The sequence below is a fragment of the Parasteatoda tepidariorum genome, chromosome 5 (genome assembly GCF_982258835.1).
Source record: "Parasteatoda tepidariorum strain Cologne lab strain chromosome 5, Ptep-v5.0, whole genome shotgun sequence".
Classification (NCBI taxonomy): domain Eukaryota; kingdom Metazoa; phylum Arthropoda; class Arachnida; order Araneae; family Theridiidae; genus Parasteatoda; species Parasteatoda tepidariorum.
This window is the reverse complement of record NC_141759.1, coordinates 30,244,332-30,264,357: the sequence shown is the minus strand read 5'-3', so window position 1 is coordinate 30,264,357 and position 20,026 is coordinate 30,244,332.

Here is a 20,026-nt window from a genome sequence, read left to right as displayed (position 1 = left end):
TCAATTATAAAATTGTAAAGCATACAATTTATTTTCACTTTAAATTTAGAAAAATTTTCTCCTAATAAATCCAAAGAAGATGGCAAGTCTGATATATCTTTTGCAGCTTACCCTTTAATTGGTCGCATAATTTTGAAGAAAACGGTCATAAAAGTGCTTATTTTTATTCTAGAAAATTATATAAAACTCAGTGTGTGTAAAATATCTGTATTCATTTTTAATTCATGGGTTAAATTTAGCTTTACACTGCCAGCTAGTTTAAAATCAGCTATCTTCAAACATTACAAATAATCTGACACTGACATCTGTTGTGAAGACTGAGAAATAAATATGATTGTGGGCATAAAAAACGGATTACTCGAAACCTTTCGGCGCGTTACTTTTAAACACTCCAGCCCGGAAATATGACGGGCACGAAAAATAGAGGCCATAACTCTTCCTTGTTATTTTGACGGGTGAGAGAAGAAAAGGGGTAAGTATGAATGCCAACAGTTCTCATTTAGTCAAAATATTTTCTAAAGTGGTAGAGAACGGAAAACTAGAAATTACAGAACTTTGAAAAATTTTACCAAACTTTTGAGTTTCTCAATACGAAATTTCTGAAACTAAGCGACATTTTATATAAGCATTGAAATATTTAGATGTAGTAATAGAAAAAGTAACTTAAAGTCAAGTTTTTTTAGATCACGCAATAACGTGTACCAAAATGGCATCTTAAGTAAAATGCAATTTTGCGGTAGAAGTCTATTTTTTGCTATAATTAAAGATTTTCCAATAAATGCCTACCCTTTCCAGTTTATTTATTTATTTATTTTTACTAAAAGTTTTTTTTTTTGGCTGATTAAAATTTTTTTGACAAGTTACCTTGTAAGTTTTTATTTATTTACTTGCCGAATATCTCTTTTTTCACACGGAGCAAAAAAAAGGTGCAAAACAGAAAATAATCAGTAATTATGAGAGAAACTGAGAAAAACCGAGAAACATATTCCAAAACAATTAACAAAACTAAAAAAATTCCTCTTTCTTTCATTAAATAAAGTAAAACAAGCTTTTATTAGTTAATCCCAGCAAAATAAATATTAACACTATTCATTTGACATACATATGTTGCTGGAAGCCAACTAATGAATTTACGACAATCAAGCAATTTTCGACGTTACGTATGCTTTTCGAGGGACCATGAAAGAACCTTTTCCTTTAGAATCTATATTAAAATTGTACAGTATTGATGCAGTTTCTACAGTATTGGTATTGTACGGTTTTAACAGGTACCAAATAGACTAAAATGATAAACATTGCTCATGCGTGTATTTACAATGAAAAGCTCCAAAACGTTGCTGGTATTCGCATTCCGCCTCTTTCCAAAGTATTGGGCTAAGTCTGGCCTGTTTATCATTATTATTGTCTCTCTGCTCACCAGAGTTGGCCAAAAATGTAATCGATTTCATTTTTTGATTACAGTAATCAATTACTTGTAATCATGATTACAATTTTCAAAAATTGTGATTACAATTTTCAAAAATTGTGATTACAGCTGTAATCATGATTCCTAGTAATTGAAATTACAAGTATTTACAACAAAAACGAATACGAGTAATTATGATTACAAGTAATCAAAATATATGATTACATGTAATTAAGATTACATGTAATCTGAATACACGATTACAAGACTATTGTATTCTTATAAATGATTATATTTTACAGTGGATAGTAGAATGTATTTTATAATGATACATTTTGCACGTATTAACATGTACTGCATTTCGTACGTATTTGTATACGTACAAATGAATGTAACTAAAATGTATGGACATATGATTTTATCTAGTGCATATGTTCAGACATCTTAGTTTCACACACATGTACATACACTTATATTGTAGGTATAAAATATATGTACGTATGTATATAGATAATAATTACGTATATATGTGAAAACAATGTAGACATGTACATTTATACACAATGAATATATGCATTTTATGCAAATATTTGTGTACGTAAAATGTAGATCTATGTTCATGTAAGCATGCATATACAAGTACTTGTGTTAGTACGAGCATACATACATTGTCTGTACAATGTATGTCCCATGCATGCATGTGCAATCTATTTATGAACAGTATAATATATGTATGCGTGTACAATATAGGTATATCTGTAGGATGTACAATATATGTATGTATACATGTATGTATACATGTACATGATATGCATGTCCAGTGTATTTATGTACATATACATAATATGTTCATGCTCAATGTATGTATCCAAATATGCATAATACATTTGTGTATGATTGTACGTACATTGGGCGTATTTATATTTTACATATATTCATACATACATTCGACATGCATAACGTACGTACATACACACATTTGAGATTCATATATTTTACAGATGTATATACATATAGCGTACAGATGTATATTCATATAATGTACATATGATGAAATGAACATATAATGTTCATATAATGTACATATGTGTGTACATATATAGTACATGTGTATAAATATATTGGGCATAATTCTTTCGTACAAATTTTACATGTGTACATACATGCTATCCCTATCTATACATATGGTGCAATGTATATATGTCCAATAAATGTATCCACACATGTACAATACACGTATGTTCCATGTATGCATATCCATATGTACTATATATGCACGTACAATACATGAATGTATGTACATACATTGTGCATGCGTACATATACACGTATACATATGTACATTACATTTATATTTAAATACGTGTACAATGCAATAAATAAAATGCATGTAAGTTAACTTTTAATGACTCAAGCAAGTTAAATGACAAAATCAAACGATATTTAAATTTAGTTTTCAGCTTTAATTGTTCTTCATCATTTTGAAATTCTCTGAATAAAAAATTAATTTCAGGTATTTTCATGAAATGTTTGACAATACAGATTTATTTTTTTTATAACATAATGCATGATTCATGGAAATTTTTTAAATGGTAAGAAAAACGGTAAATTTTATGTGTGGAATTAATATTTAGAAGTTCAAAATAAAATTATCGTTTGCTTTCTAAAAAATATGAGGTCGAGTTTCATATGCCTTAGAATAAATTTTAAAACAAATTTTAATAACTTTACTCACATAATTTTTTTTAATGTATGCATAATGTATGTGTATATTGTAATTACATATATTTAAATGTACGCATGTATTTGTACATTACTTGTAATTATGTACATGTATACGTTGTATGTACTTGCGTACATTGTGCATATAACTATTTTTTTGTACATCCATGCATTACATGCGCATATGTATTAACAAAGTATGTAGTTATACAAGTACATACGTAGGTTGTACTTAAGTACATACTTTTAGTGCACATATATCGATGTACATATAAATATGCATGTATACATGTACGCATTTTATTTACGCAACTATGTGCATATATTGCTCCTTTAAATAACATTCTTACATATTGTGCGTAAATACGTACAATTTTATATACATACGTACATTGTATATACGTGTTATTATCGTAAATTTATACAATATGTGTACTTAAGTACATAAAAGCATGCAAACGCATAAACATTATTTTCATATACGTTCATACATACATGGTCTATGTATACAAAGATACAAAACATTGCCTTTTTCTACAAACTACATTCATCAGCGTACATTCTATGTACATAAAAATATGTAAATACATGAATACTTACATAAAAAATTTGACTATAGTATATAATCGTAATAACTTGTAATCGTATAGTTTGATTACAAGTATTCACAATTACGTGTAATCAAATTACATGTAATCATGATTACATGAAATCATATATTTTGATTACTTGCAATCATAATTACTCGTAATCGTTTTTGTTGTGATTACTTGTAATCGCAATTACTTGGAATCATGAGTACAAGTAATTGATTACTGTAATCAAAATTGTAATCATGATTACAGCTGTAATCAAAATTTTTTGAAAGTTGTAATCACGATTACAAGTAATGGATTACTTGTAATCGTGATTACCAGTAATTGATTACATAGCTGTAATTATCTGTAGTCAATTACAGTTGTAATCGATTACTGTAATCAACGGCCAACTCTGCTGCACACGCATCGACTTAGATATGTTTTTACTGTCGATGATCATCTTCAATCTCTCTTCTGTGTCAACTCAATTTGAATCGATTTCGAATAATAAATTAACAAATATGATTTTTTCTTCGTAAACTTGGCTTTGAGGTGTAAAAGATCTGGTTGCCCTCAACCTCTATAGTAGCGGTTGATTCCATCGATTACACACAGAGACATACAAGTCTATTTATTTCTCTGTAAATAGTATAATTTTTTCTTATTTCTTTCCAAATAATTGAAGATTGTCAACTAACAAAACATAAGTTAAAATTGTTCCAAAAATACTGAAAATAAATTCCCGTTTAATGGGCAGAATTTTCCAAGCTGTCATATACACTTTCTCCTTAACCGAAAAGAGAAAAGGTTGAAAGTTCATTTCAGAGAAACGACTTTGAGGTTGGCTGAAAAGCACACCACGAACATCCATAGCGACTTCCGACATATTTGATGCCGTTACAGTCATGGCAATAAACGCCATTGTCTGATTGACTAAGACCATTAGAAATATTTCTTTGTGTAATCCCGAAATGCTACCATCATGAAGAAATGAAGTGACTCCAGTGTAAAATACAGCTGCATCAAAGCAAATGGCTGAAAACGTGATAAAAGAAAATCCATTGTCGATGGTTTCGACAATTAAAACTGTAGATCGGAATTCTTGTAAAACAGTTTCGTCGTTTAATTTTTTTCTGTTATTGAAACGTTGTTTGAAGTTAAGAAACAAAAGTTTAAGCTGGTAACAAATTGTTACGTAGAAGATTGCATAGCAGTTGATTGGAAACATGAAGCACAACACAGCCATAAACGTTACAAAAAATGTAAAATTGTGATTCAATCCACTGCTTTCGTTAGAAGCATTGAATACAAAATCATTTGAATCAGTCTTAGTTTTGATAAATTCCAAGCTCTTCATAATAATTATGACATGAAATAAAATGACAAAACAAATCCACAGAGCAATTAGAAACATACTTTTAAAATCGAAAAAAATTTTACATTTTTTGCAGAGCCGCTGCAGCCGTTTCACAAAAACAATAAAAATATGCAAGTTAAATTGAAGCGTTAAGCGAAAGATGAAAAGACCTAAATTTGTTGCTGTAAAACTAAATGTAAATTGATTAATAGGAGCCATTATCCATTCCGAAATCACTGATTGAATAATAAAAACAGAAAAGGGAACATTTACAGCAGCAATAATCGTATTTTGAAACATTTTAATCTTGCGATTCCGTGAGCATGGCTGCAAGGGAAAGATTAAACTTAAATGAAATAAAATAAATATGCTTTTGTACAAGTATTTCCCCCAATTTATTTTATTCTGTGATCTTTGGTGGATATGCATTTTCATAGCTGCTTACGTTGGCTATTTCCAGAAAGAGTTTTTCGAAGTGGCAGCAAAATGTGAATGAAAAAATCAGTTACAGACAAGTTATATTTTATACTTAACAAAAGCTTTTTCACAGCAATATATAATAATTATGCATTTATATATGTGTTTAATTTTTTTTATCTGCAGTTGGTGATTAAATAATTTGTAAATAAATTTATTAATCTAAGAATGAAATAAAAATGCAACAGTTTTACGGTCCCTTTAAATATAAAGATGAAATCTTCTGAAATGAAAAATCCAGAAGGATTGAGAGCTATGCACTGAAATTTTTTGTCAATCTGTGAAAATTCTGGAAAATACTCAAGGCTGAATCTTATTGCATAGCAATTTCCACATTTCATAAGATAGGCATTTGTTCGTCATCAGAAAAATTATCCATTTAGAATTATATTTCGTAGCAATTTCTATAATTTACAAAAATGGTCCCTCAGCAGATAAATTATCTATTCAGAATTATATTAGGTAAAAATTTCTACATTTGGCTTCTAGCACTACAAGAAGAAGATCACAGAGCGCCAGCTGATTGTTTATAAGTAAGATGGCTTGTTAATGTTGAGCTAAGTTTCTCCACATAATTTAGAATTTTAATTAACATGAAATTAATTAAATAAAGCACTGCATCACACATTGAGTTTGTTGAAATACAATTTTTTTTGTCCATGCTTTTTACTGAACTTAGGTTTATTATTTGTTTATATATTTTATTGCAACCATGTTAGATTTTTGTTTTGTGTACTTGGCAACTTAGGTTTATAATTAGTTTGTTTACGTTCTATTTGGCTTTATGCCTGCCTTTCAGTTAAGTAAGAAACATACAGTGAAGGAATTGAAATTTTCGTGAAAGAATCTATGTGTAAGAATATAGAATGTGTCACTTAAGAAAATTGATGCTTAACTGCTTGGCTTACTCGAAGTAGAATATAAAGAACAGTTGCTAACGTAAGCAAATGGCACGTTCAACAACCAATCGGTTTTGATTGGTCATAATTACTTTTTCCTCTGAGGAGAATTTGCAGAATAATAATACTATGTAGTAATTTCCAGAATTCGTAAAATAACAATTTGTTTCAAATGCGAGAAATTTAGGAAGCCATTCTGCCACTATTATAATGCAAAATATTTTACACACATCGAATGATAATGGAAAAAAGATATAAAAAAGACAACGAAGATATAGTTTATTTTAATAATAATCGCAGGAAAACAAATTGCTGAATTGTTATATCATTCTGCAATTAAGGCAATAAATTAATTTCTTTAATTCATAGATCAAACATGTAAAACTCACGATGTTTTTTTTATCCGCACAAAAAACGTGAAAAGCCACTAACTCCGTTTTCATTAAAATACGAAATAACCCGCACACAATCTTTTCGCATTATAGATACTCTGTTTAATTTGATGAAATCGATGTGTGTTAAGAATTAAATTACTTTAATGAGTTTTTATTGTATAAACTTCTCAAAAGAAAGTTTTTTTTTAATTTTTCCATAACTTTCAAAACTACTGATTAATCAATAATCATTTAATCAAGCTATACAATAGAAGCTAAGATGATTTAGCAAGATTTGTTATACTTTCGATCTCATACTAATAGAATGAATCAAAATGAAAAAAAGAAGAAAATTGACAGAGTTTTTTTATTATTTTTTTATTTATTTATTATTTTTCAAAAAAAGTGTAGTCATTTGAGCCTTAAAAATTATGTTTATTTGTATAATTATTAAGCTTTAGGCGTTTTGGTATTTATCTATAAATGATGGGAAAACGTCATTATGACATTTTCCTATCATTTATAGATAAATATCAAAATGATACCAGTGGCGAAATGGTTAAATAGTCTCCTTAAACTAAAAGTTTAAACTTTCTTTCGTTCGACGTTAGTCAAGTAAAATTAATTAATTACGAAAGCAATACAATAAACAATATTAATAACATAAGTAAGAACTTATTTCACTTCAACTACAACGCAAATTATTATTTAAACATATAAAATTAATCGCAAATGTGAAACAAAAGATGAAGTTAAACATCATACAGTCGATTTTATTCCTCTTTCTCTGATTTTAAAGCAAAACTGTTTGGGGTGTCCGAATACTATGTTTAAAACCTCCTAGGAGGTACATGGTTAGACATTCTAGGAAGGACATTGTTAACTCCAAATCACTTAGCGATACAAGGTCAGACCTAGTGTTCTATAGGTCCTGTAGGCTATAAAATAAGAGATCCTCGCTGTCACAAATTGACGTTTGTGCCTCTACCAAAATATAAATTATGTCTTTCTTGATTATGAAACTCTTTGAAATCCCTTGATGGGTTAATCTCAGAATCTCTCTGGAGTGCATTACTTCATAAATTGTCGCAGTCATTAAGTTCGATACAGGAGTATGAGGTTTCACATTTGCCTTTTTCACATTTGCCTTTCGAGAATTATAGAATAATTTGTGGTGTAACAAAAAGGTTACTGGAATACAAATACGATGGCGGTAATAGACACAACTTTACCACTGGTTGGAGAAGATGAAATTGAAAAGTTAGGTAAAGGGATACAGATGATGCATATATACAAATTATGACTATATACAGATGATATTGAATAGTTAATACTGAATCACTGGTGAAGAAGTGTGTAATTAGTAAGAGTAGACTGAGTTTTTAAGCACTAAATATATTGTTGAAATTTGCTACGTTGCAGACAAGGATTTAAGCAAAGAAGTTTTCTTTTGTACTTGTTGAAATATTGATCAAATGGATCAATGTTTTGGATTCTACTACTTTGTTATTTTCATTCTAAAATTATGTTGAAATAACCAGTACCACTCGGTCCATTCATTTAATTGTAAAGTTTATGGTTAAGAAAATTTTTGATCTTTATCGTTTTGAAAGCGTTTACAACTAGTATGGTTTAAAAACCATGAAAACAAAATTATTGGGGTTTTTTTTAGCCATTAATAACTAGCATGGTTTCAATACCGTAAAAACGAAGTTTCAGATTAGTGCTTTATATTATAATATTGTACCCATCTGCCATCGGATTCGGGCCTCTGACCCCCCAAACTATAGGGGGTAGCGGCAATCAGGGAAATATGGCCCCAATAGCTTGGTCAGGAGAGCTCTCCAAAGTTTTAGATCCCTAAATGTGAAATATACTTTTTACGCGTTTCGCAGTAAATCGAAAATTGAAAAATTTTTAAACACAACTAAAAAATTCTTATATCCAACTATGCTTTGTTCAGTCAAAAAATGACTCTCTTCTATTTAACAACAGTCGAAAAAAATCTGAATTGTTAAAGCTAAAATTTTTACATCATTGAAAACTATTTAATTTTACATTGAAAAGTAAACAAATTGAGTGAAATTGGTTGAATAGTTCCTGAGAAATAGAATTTTGAAGAAATCATATATTTAAAGCAACAATTCAATTGTGTCTGCCACGAAATTGAAAACTACGAGGTTGCTATTTATATTTCTGGCCTTGGCAACAGTAAGTGTTGCTAGGCGATCGCAGACGATTTTAATCGAATGTTTAATATTTTTAAACATAAATTCAGCAGACGATTTACCATTATAGCTTCATTTGTGTTGTTGACAGTAAATTGAAAAGTTCTTCTCTTTCAAAAAATGGAATTGAATCGTGAGCATTTTCGTGCCATTATTTTTCATAACTTTCGACGTGGATTGTCAAGACAAGAGTGCTTCGATGAACTTAATTCTTTATTCAACGATAAAGCGCCATCCTACAGCACTGTAAAAAACTGGTATAACGAATTTAATCGCTGTCGATGTTCGATCCAGGACGAATCCCGTGCAGGTCGTCCAAAATCCGTTGTTGTGCCAGAAAAGATCGATGTTGTGCGTGAACTGATAAAGCAAGATCGTCATGTGACATACCGTGAGATAGAGGCGTCTTTGGACATTAGTATGACTAGCATCAATAAAATATTGCATGAACATTTGAGCGTAAAAAAAATTTGTTCGCGTTGGATCCCGCATAATCTGACAAACGCTCAAAAAAGGCTCGTGTCGATTGGTGCAAGGAAATGTTGGAAAAATACGTTCAAGGTACATCAAAGGCTGTGTATAACATCTACACAGGTGACGAAGAATGGATCTATGCATATGAGCCGGAAACAAAACAGCACTCAACTGTATGGGTCTTCCAAGACGAGGCGAAACAACAAAAGTTGTTCGAGGAAGAAGCACATCGAAACAAATGATTGCCTGTTTCTTCGGCATTAACGGTCATGTGGCAACAGTGGCGTTAGAGCAACGCAGGACGGTCAATTCTGAATGGTACACGACCATTTGTTTGCCAGAAGTCATCGGAGAAATTCGAAGAAAGCAGAAGAACAGGCGAATCATTCTTCGTCATGCAATGCGTGCTCTCACACATCGACACAAACAAAGGCATTTCTGGCGGAGCGAAAGATCGAACTGATGGATCATCCGCCGTACAGCCCTGATTTGGCACCCAATGACTTCTTCTTATTCCCACACTTCAAAAATAAATTACGTGGACAACGATTTTCGACCCCCGAAGAAGCGGTTGATGCATTCAAAACGCATGTTTTGGAGTTACCTCAATCGGACTGGAAAAAGTGCTTTGAAAATTGGTTCAAACGCATGCAAAAGTGTATTGTTCATCATGGAGAATATTTTGAAAAACAATAAGACCAATTTCGATCCTACATATTTGTTTTTTCATTATTAGGCCAGAAATATAAATAGCAACCCTCGTACTGTTTTTATTTTTATTATTTTTTTAAAGAATTCCTTGAATCCTATTGTTATACCGTATCTTTTCATTTAATGTAGATATTTTTAAAGAAATAAAATATTTAAACAATAAAAAAAAGATAAATTGTTCCCTATTTAATTTTTTTTTAATTCAAAAAATTTGAAAATTTTAATTAATAAAAATATAACGCATAGAAAACGAAACATTTACTTTTACTTGGTAAACTATGGTTGAGTATATTATAACACGACAGAAATTTTACTCTATTGGGGCATCAATTTCTTATCTACCACAAGCTATTTAAATGATTGAATGATAATGATAAAAATGTTTCTCAATTTCTTATTAAAACTGAAGGAGAAGAAACAAATATGCTTATTCTGTTAACGTATATGCTCATTTATCAAGGAAATCATCATTTTTCTCTTAGATGCAGAGTTATAAAATAACAATAAAAAAGTTAGCTGCTGTCGTTAATGAAGACGTTAGTTGCCACAAAGGAAAGTGCCATTCTCCAAACAAGTTGATTTTCTCATTTACAAATTCTCAGAGCTAGGAGAGTCATTTGTGTAAATATTTTTATCTATTTATCTTTGATTATGAAAGTTTCGATGAAATCAAAATTGAGAGAAAGGACAAAATTGACGCCAAACAAGCGACACATATCAGAGCTATTTTTCAAGACTTTGTCGCCAAGGAAAATAAAAAAATCCATTTTTTAAGCGTCTTACACTTGAAGCAATGCACGGATTTTAAACTATATAGGATAATCATGACGTGAAGAATTATTTGGGGTTTAGAACTGACGAATTTAATTTTACTTTTAAATTACATTAGAACTTAAATATTTTAAAAGTTAACTTAAGCTTTTTTTAAAAATCACCTATTTGGCAATATTTCTCCTCTTAGAGAAAAAATTATTAAACATTATCGAAACCTTATTCTCAGTTTTTGCAAATTTTTATGAGCCCAAGTAATGCAGCATTGGAACAAATTTTTAAATATTAAAAAATTAGACCACAAGCGCTTTTTATTTTCACAAAACAGTGGCTTTTCTCCATATTAACGTTTCGCACCTTTTCAAAATAAGCGTAGACAGCGCTGGCTTAAGATAGGCTAAACTTGAACAAACAGACATGAGTAACAGTTGTAAACGCACAGCAGTTATGAAAATAGCATATTGTTCGCAAAAAAGCATAATTTCATATAACGAAGGAGACTTCTAAAAACAGCCTTAAATGCGTAGTGCGCAAAGAAGGAAAATAGAGAAAACGAATCATTCTGAATAACTTTTGACCTAATGATACGATTTTCACTTACTTGGACACCTCAATGGTTCGAGAGGGTAACCTGACACATGCTAATTAGTTAAGGCAGGAAATGAAATCAGGTTACAATAACGTACTTTCTCTGAATAAACATACCTCTTTTTCGACAGATTTGGATTCCTCATTGCCAAAATATAGGGTGTTGCCACCATCGAGGAAACATGATCCCAATAGATTGGTCAGGAGAGCTGTGTTTGGAGCCCTTAAAGTTAATTTTACTTTTCGCGTATTTCGACATATCGCGAGAATTTTATAAGCGAATAGAAAATTTTTTGCACACAAATGTAAAATTCGTTTATCAAAAGAATTCCAAGCAAAAAATGATTAAAATATTAATTTATTATTTTATTTAATAATTAGCAAAAAATTTCGGATTGCAAGGGACACAATTTAGACATAATTTTAAACAGTGTAATTTTATAAGGCAAAAAACAAAATTTGAAAGAATTGGCTCAATAGTTCCTGAGAAATCGAATTAATTAATCTGACTCAGTTAAAATTCTGTTTCTCAGGAACTAACAAGCCGAAAAATATTCAGGATGTTCACTTTTTTTATTTAGCGCACTGTATACCGGATAGTTCATTATATTAACAATTAAATAATTTTGTTAGATAGGTATTTTTAAAAGACCTTTGATTATGCTTTTTAACTAAATAAAATTATTTATATGAAGTCGATAATTAAATCAATTATTCGATTTAATATAAAAATCCTAGATATGGTAAGCTACATTACTATAACCATACTTTTTATGTAAGATACTAAGAATATAATAATAATAAACATGCAATTTTCTTTTATGCGATAGATTATGAGAAATATTTCCAATTAATCTATTAAATATATAAAATTAATTTAACTCCAGGCTTTTGTAGAAGATTCAAATTCTAGAATGAATATGAAATCAGTTTCAAGTAGCATCACAAAACGTTGGAAAAAAAAATACTACAGAGACTCTGAACATCATTGGTCAAAGTAGCATACAAAAAAGTACTTTTCTGCACTGTAAAAACTGTTTAAAAACTACTATCTCTCAGAATTTGATGTTGAACAATCCAAAAAATGTGCGAAGGAACACTTTATTTTATAGTAACACACAATCGAGATTTCGTACAATTAAATATGCAATTTAAATAAAGCAATATAATACACAATTTAATAAACTACTACATACATAATACAATGATATACAAATAAAAGATTGCAATATACACAATACAATAATGTAGTACTCAGGGGATAGAGCGCTATCCTCCCAATGAGATAAGCCGGGTTCGATCCCAGCGATAGCTGGTCAAATCGAATTCCGGACCCAGCTCATACCGACCACAGTGCTGACGTAAAATAAACCTCAGTGGTAGACGGATCATGGGTTTGAGTCCCCTTGCCGTCAGACTAAGCGTGGAAAGTTTCCGTGGTTTACTTCTCAATGTAACGCAAATAAGGGTTAATTCCATCAAAATGTCCTCCACGAAGACAACTTTCTCCCAATACTTCAACCAGGAGTTCTCTTCTCATCTAGATTGAGTTCAAAATTACAAGGCTAGGGAGTTGAACATTAGTTGTCGTAAAGATCCTGGGAATCCTTTATTGAGGGGATATGATGACCCGCCGTTCACTGATTCTGAACTATAGGCGATTGTCAATGATTTTAAATGCAACAAATCGCCGGATCCTGACGGACAACCCAATAAGATTTTTCGGGAAATTTTTATCATAAATAGGGTTTGGTTATTGGCCATTTTTAATATTTTTCTCCTATTGAATATTTTCCCAGCATCTTGGAAATGTGCCAGAGTCTCCCTGATCCCAAAACCAGATAGGGTTAAGAGTTTACCGGCTTCGTATAGACCAATCTCTCTGCTTCCAGTCTGGGGAAAAATTATGGATGCGATGTTAACAAAGAGACTGTCTTATCATTTGGAAAGCAGAAAGCTTCGTGACCCTGGCCAATTTGGATTCCGGACTTGAAGAGGAACTGACGATGCTATCTATGAGGCCGTATCTTTTGTGGAGGATGAAAAGAAAGAGAAGAAACATAGCATCGGGGTGGCTCTGGACATTAACAACGCTTTTAATAACGCAAATTGGGAAACTTTAAAAAATGAGCTTAACAAATTAGAATTGCCCGATAATCTAGTTAGAGTAATATTTGATTTCTTAAAGGATAGAGAGGTTATCTATAGAGATGAAGAGGGCAATGATATCTTGAAACGAAATATTAATATGGGAGTCCCTCAGGGTTCGTCACTTGGCCCGGTGCTTTGGTTGATATACGTTAATTAAATTTTTAACTTTTTCATGGCATTAATTTTAGTCAGTTTAAGGATGTGAAAGTTGAAGATTGCCGTATTATTGCTTTTGCGGACGTTATATTGTTGTTATTGAGACATCCGATTCTTTATCGCTTTGACCAATTGGCCACCTTCTGTCTCTCGGAATTGTCATCCTGGGCTCATAATAATAATCTTAAATTTGGTGATAACAAAACACAATGTATAACCTTTCCAAAAACCAGGGAGACAATAAGGAGGTTACCAAATATTAAGATGAGTTTTCAGCATACACAATCTATTAAACAGGTGCAAATTCTTAAATATCTAGGAATTCTCTTTGACCCAGGATCGACTTGGATAGCTCACTTGAATCACGTTAAGGAAAGAGTTGGTAAATTTAATAATTTGATTTAGAGGGTGGCCAGGGTAACTTGGGGCCTGAAACCAAACATTTTAGGGATTATCTATTAGAGGGCAACGGAGAGAATCATACTTTATGCCGCCAGTGTCTGGTATCGTAACGCTACCAGAATTAACAATAAAATTAATGTTATTCAAAGAACATCCTTAATAGTGATTACAAGGGCCTATTCAACAACTAGCATTGAGGCCCTACAGATACTGGCGGGGGTGAAACCCATTAATTTAAGAGTCATTGAGGATACTTGTATTAAGAGGTTAAGATGGAATTTCAGAATTGAGGAATACGACCGTAATATTCAAGAAATTCTAAGAACAGGGATACTCGAGAAACCAGTTATTAATATTCACCCTTCTCTTTATACATCCGTCCCCTTTTGTGGATTGATCCTAACTGACAAGGGGATTGAGATTTTTACGGTCTGCTCACGGATGGAGGTTGCCGATGCTATGAGTTATACCTCTGATCATAGAACAGGAATGGGAATGATAGTCAAGAGAGATGGCAAACTCATTCAGGCAACCTCCATCAGACTGAGCAATAACTGCAGTGTTCACAAGGCCGAGATGATGGCAATTAACACTGCTTTAAATTGGCTTGCAAATAACCAATATCCCAATACAACTATTTACTCTAATTCGCTCTCCTCGTTGCAAGCTTTAAAAAATCCTAAATCTGATTCTGAATTGGTAGAAAACACCAAAAAAATCTGGAAAAAAATATTCTTCTCGGATGGGTAAAAGCCCACATTGGTATTGAAGGCAACGAGGAGGCGGATCGAGTTGCCAAAAACGCCATCAGTCTCGGCAATGTTGACATTGAGGTCCCGAGCTCCACCACCCAAGTCTAAACATTGGTCAACGGCTATAACTTCATGCGTTGAAAACAGGAGTGGCGGGATTCCGAGAAAAGCAGGTAAACGTATAAGAAGGATCCTAATTATAGTAGACTGCAAGCGAATTTTTATTTTAATCAATTTCTTACGGGCCATGGAGTGTTCGGTGAGTATCAAAATAGATTTTTTAATAGAGCCCTTGATTGCAATTATTGTGGAGAAATACAAAGCATTGATCATTTAATTTTATACTGTCCACGCTTCCGAACGCTCCGTGGAGAACATTTTAAAATGTTTAATCAAATTCAATGTTTTGCTAGTTCGACCTGCAGGGGTATTATTAAATGCATCATAAAATAGACACTTGAAGATAGACACTAGAAAATTTAAAACTCTATAGGAATAGTTTACCTCCAGCTGATGCGCAATCACACAAAACTTTAAATATTTTCGCTACCAAAAGCGCTACTGTTGGCGTAATTTTATATAATCAGTAGAATGTTTACAATTAATTACGAGTTAACATGAATTTGCAGTTGTCTTCTATGCTACGATACATCTTTAGAAGTATAAATTCGTCATTAAAATAAACTGCGAAAAATGTTCGTGCGTCGAACTCCAAAAATGGTGGCAACTACTTTACATCAGAGTGATTACCTACTTTACATTAAGTGTTCCACTGCACCAAAACTATTTGGTGTAGTGAAACACATAGAATGTTCTTTTACACTACTTGGTGTAAAGTATCTGCCACCATGTTAGTTATCCAGCAACACTAAAATTTACAATTACAGTAATCAGAAATTACAATACACATAATAACAATAAAGTTACTTTTACGATAAAGCAAGAATATGCACTCATACTAAAGTAAGAATCATGTATTTAGGATGCATGTATTCAATATTTCTTAAAAATAAAATTAGTTTATTAATCAAACATTCACCCGGCACCTATAGAATATGAATTCGAAGAAAACTTGAGTGAATAGAAATTAAATATTGTTAAATTAATTATCTTTACGGTAGATCCTTTATTCCTTTAATTAATTTACTGTTGATTTAGCATTTACTCTGCAATAAAGATTTGAAATCAAATTGCTGTGATAATAAGTTTTTCTTGCAACTTTAATGTTTGCTATCGATTCATTAAAATCCTCTTTTATTCCTAAAACTTATTATCAGTGATTTTTAATCCATTAACACAATTGCTTCATTTATGGCTTCTGACAAAGTTTATGGATGGTTTGTTTATTAGGTGATGGCTATAAAAAGAACATGATTTTATTAAAATTGAGAAATTTGATGGACAGATAATCAATATGCGAATCCTATATTTCAGTTTTATTCGCCTGTTAAACTTCATAATATAGAAGCATATAAAATTGCTGTCAACAATGACAAGATTGTATAAATGTTTCAGTCATAAAACAGTGCATTTGTACAGTTTTATAACAGTACTTTTTAAAATCAGTGCAGTGTTTCCTATATCCTCCCCCGTGAATGAAATTATAGTATTTCAGAACACATTCAACTGGATATTAAATGTTTTTGCTACTGTCCTCTTCTCCTTAAACATAATCTGTATTGAAATTTTTACAGAAAGTGTCAATTCTAAACTGTCGTTTTCCGTTACGTGCTTATGATTAAGTTTAATAATCTTATAGAGGTCGCAAAATACATGATCAGGTTACCATTATCGAAAACTTTTAAAATTAAAATACTGGTATGGATCTTCTTCAGTTTTATGATTCATTGTGCATATTTTTTGTCTTATTTTAATACCCAAACAAAAAATCGATATAAATTCATATTCTTGCTTGGTTTCCCTCTTGAATCAAAGTTCATAAGTTACTTTGCAGAATTGTTTCTCAATTTGTATTTCAGATTATGTCTGATGATGCCCCTTACAATATTTACCATGTTTTATGCAATAGTTTGTCATCAAATACGAAACAAAATTTTGAACTTTAACAACATGCTTTCATATAGTAAAAAGTTCAATTTCGAACTTTTGTTCCAAAAATACGAAGCTGTACATAAGTTAGTAGAATTGGTCGACGATAATTTGTCTCTCCTGGTATTTTTTTTCTTTGTTTTCGAATCAGCCGGAATGTATTTCACAATATCTACCAATTTACATCACAAATTATCGAATGATTTCATAACTTTTGTCGTTGTATTTTTAGCAGCATTTTATGCAGGAACTTTGTTCATCATTCTCACTGTATCTGCATGTTTAGTCTCAGAAGCTGGTGCTCAAGTAACTCGAAATAGCAGAATAATAAACGAATGTTCAGGAAACTCATATCGGTCCCTGAAAAGATTTCAGAAATGGGCTGAGAGTGAAATTAATCTCACAGTTTGGAAAATAGTGCCAATCAAACGAAACCTGATACTAGGTTCTCTTGGTGTTGTTTTTACGTGTGCAATATTACTTGATAGCTTAGAGATAAAATTACAAGTTGCCAAGTTGGCTGTAATTTGAAAAGATTTTATATGATTTATAGAATGTCAATGTCGTGTATGCAAGCTTTATGTTAAAATAATACCAGAAAGCAACTTCTTTGTTACATTTATACAAATTCTAGATATTGCCCAATTCGGATGAGGGTTTTTTAAATCTGCTATCAGCTTTGTTCGTGAATCTACTAATGTTTTGAATATGACATTTCATCTCTTTTGTCGATACGGGCAAATTTAAAAACGTTATATGTAACGTTATATCAACAGAGAACATCACAAATCAAATATTATTGAGAAAACAATACTCTCTCTTATTTTTCTTTGAGGCTGTGCATCTGCTAATGAACAAAATTTTAATTGTCCCATTACTGAAAAAAAAGATGTCAATTTCAAAATTAATTGAATTTCTAAAAAAATAAGACACTCAACAAAAATTTTTAAGTTATTAACCGTATTAACTCAAATGTAAGTTTTTTTGTTAACCATCTTATCAGTTATTTTTAAATTACAAAATTTATGAAGTAAAATTTTAGTTTATGAAAGGAATAACGATACAAGACAAAAACCAGTTTGAAAGTGTTTCAGAGAAAATTGAATATTTTTATTTTTATGATAATGCAAAATACAGTGCAAAAAAAAATGGGCCACTCTGATGTTGATCTAATGATCGGATTTTTAGTCTCAAGGACTCAATGTTTATGGCTCTAGGAGGTGACCTCAAATATGTAAAGATTTATACACATATAATATTTTAAGCTACAGATAATATTTTAAGATACGAAATAAGGCACAAAAATGTACTTTCTCTGAAGAAACATACCCATTTTTCTAAGGATTCTAATTGCTGTCCCCAAAACAAAGGGTTAGCCGCAATCTGGGAAATATGTCCCAAAAGTTCAGTCTGGAGAGGGGTCCAAGCCTAGACCCCTTAATGTTAATTTGATTTTTTGCTCATTTCGTTATATTTCGAAATTTTTTTAAGTGAATTGAAAATCTTTTCTACACGATTATAAATTTCGTCTGTCTATGCAAAAATCAAATTTCTGTAAATATTTTTTTTAAATTTTATTTAATAAAAATCGAAAAAAATTGTAAGGTATAAAACTTTTCGCATCATATTAAAGTTTGTAATTTTGCATGGCAAAATATCAAACTTGATCAAAATCGGTCTAAAGTTTGGACTCTTTAATATTAATTTTACTTTTTGTATATTTCGTCACATCTCGAGAATTTTTTTTTACTCACCAATATAATTTTTTTTTAACCAAATATTAAAAGCATGCAAAAAGTAACTTTTAGAAAATAATTATAATTTTTTATTATTTTATTTAATATTAGACGAAAAAAAATATTTGAATAGTAAAGAATACATTTTTTACATAATTTTAAAGAATATAATTTTACATGACAAAATACAAAATTTGAGGGAAATTGATCGAATAGATTCTGAGAAATCGAATCTTTAAAACTGATTAATTTAATATCATATTATATTAATTAAATATTAACATATAATATTAATTTAATAATAATAGTTAATTTAATAATAATAATTAATTTAATAATAATAATTAATTTAATAATAATAATAAATTTAATAATAATAATTAATTTAAATTTTTTGAACCTTTAAGAAAATTTAATTTTTTGAAATTCGACTTATGAAGAACTATTCGACCAATTTCATTTAAATCTTTAAAATTAATTAATTTAATATCATATAATATTAATTTAATATTAATACATAATATTAATTTAATAATAATAATTAATTTAATTGCTATTAACCTATAAAAAAGTTAAATTTTTTAAAATTACACTTTTTAAGAACTATTTCGTCAATTTCATTTAAATTTTATGTTTTGCCCGGCAAAATTATATTCTCTAAAAGGGTGCAAAAAATCGAATACCTTCAAAAACTTTTGGACAAAAATTAAATAAAATTATAAAAAATGATAAATATTTGTGAAAAGTTATTTTTTTTGCATGGAATTATGTTAAATTAATTTAAAATTGAGTTTAAAAAAATTTCATTTCGCTTAAGAAGTTATCGAGATATGGAGAAATACGAAAAAGTTAGATTAACATTAAGGGGTCCGAACTTCGGACCGCTCTATTGACCAAACTATTGGGATCATATTTCCCAGATAGCGGCTAGTCCCTTTGTTTTAGGGCACAGAATCAGGCTAGACAAATGTATGTTGATCCAGAGATACTTGGGTTTATCTCCTCAAACCATTAGGATTGAGTCATAGAACGCGAAGATCCGATCATTAAATCAAAAGTTATTTAAAGTGGTCCGTTTTTTATTTTATGCACTGTACTAATTTTTAAACGGTGTAAAAATAGATCGCTGTTTTCTTAAAGGTAAACATTTTTGAGACACCAAATTATCTTGCAACGAAGATTTACTTTAAAATCTA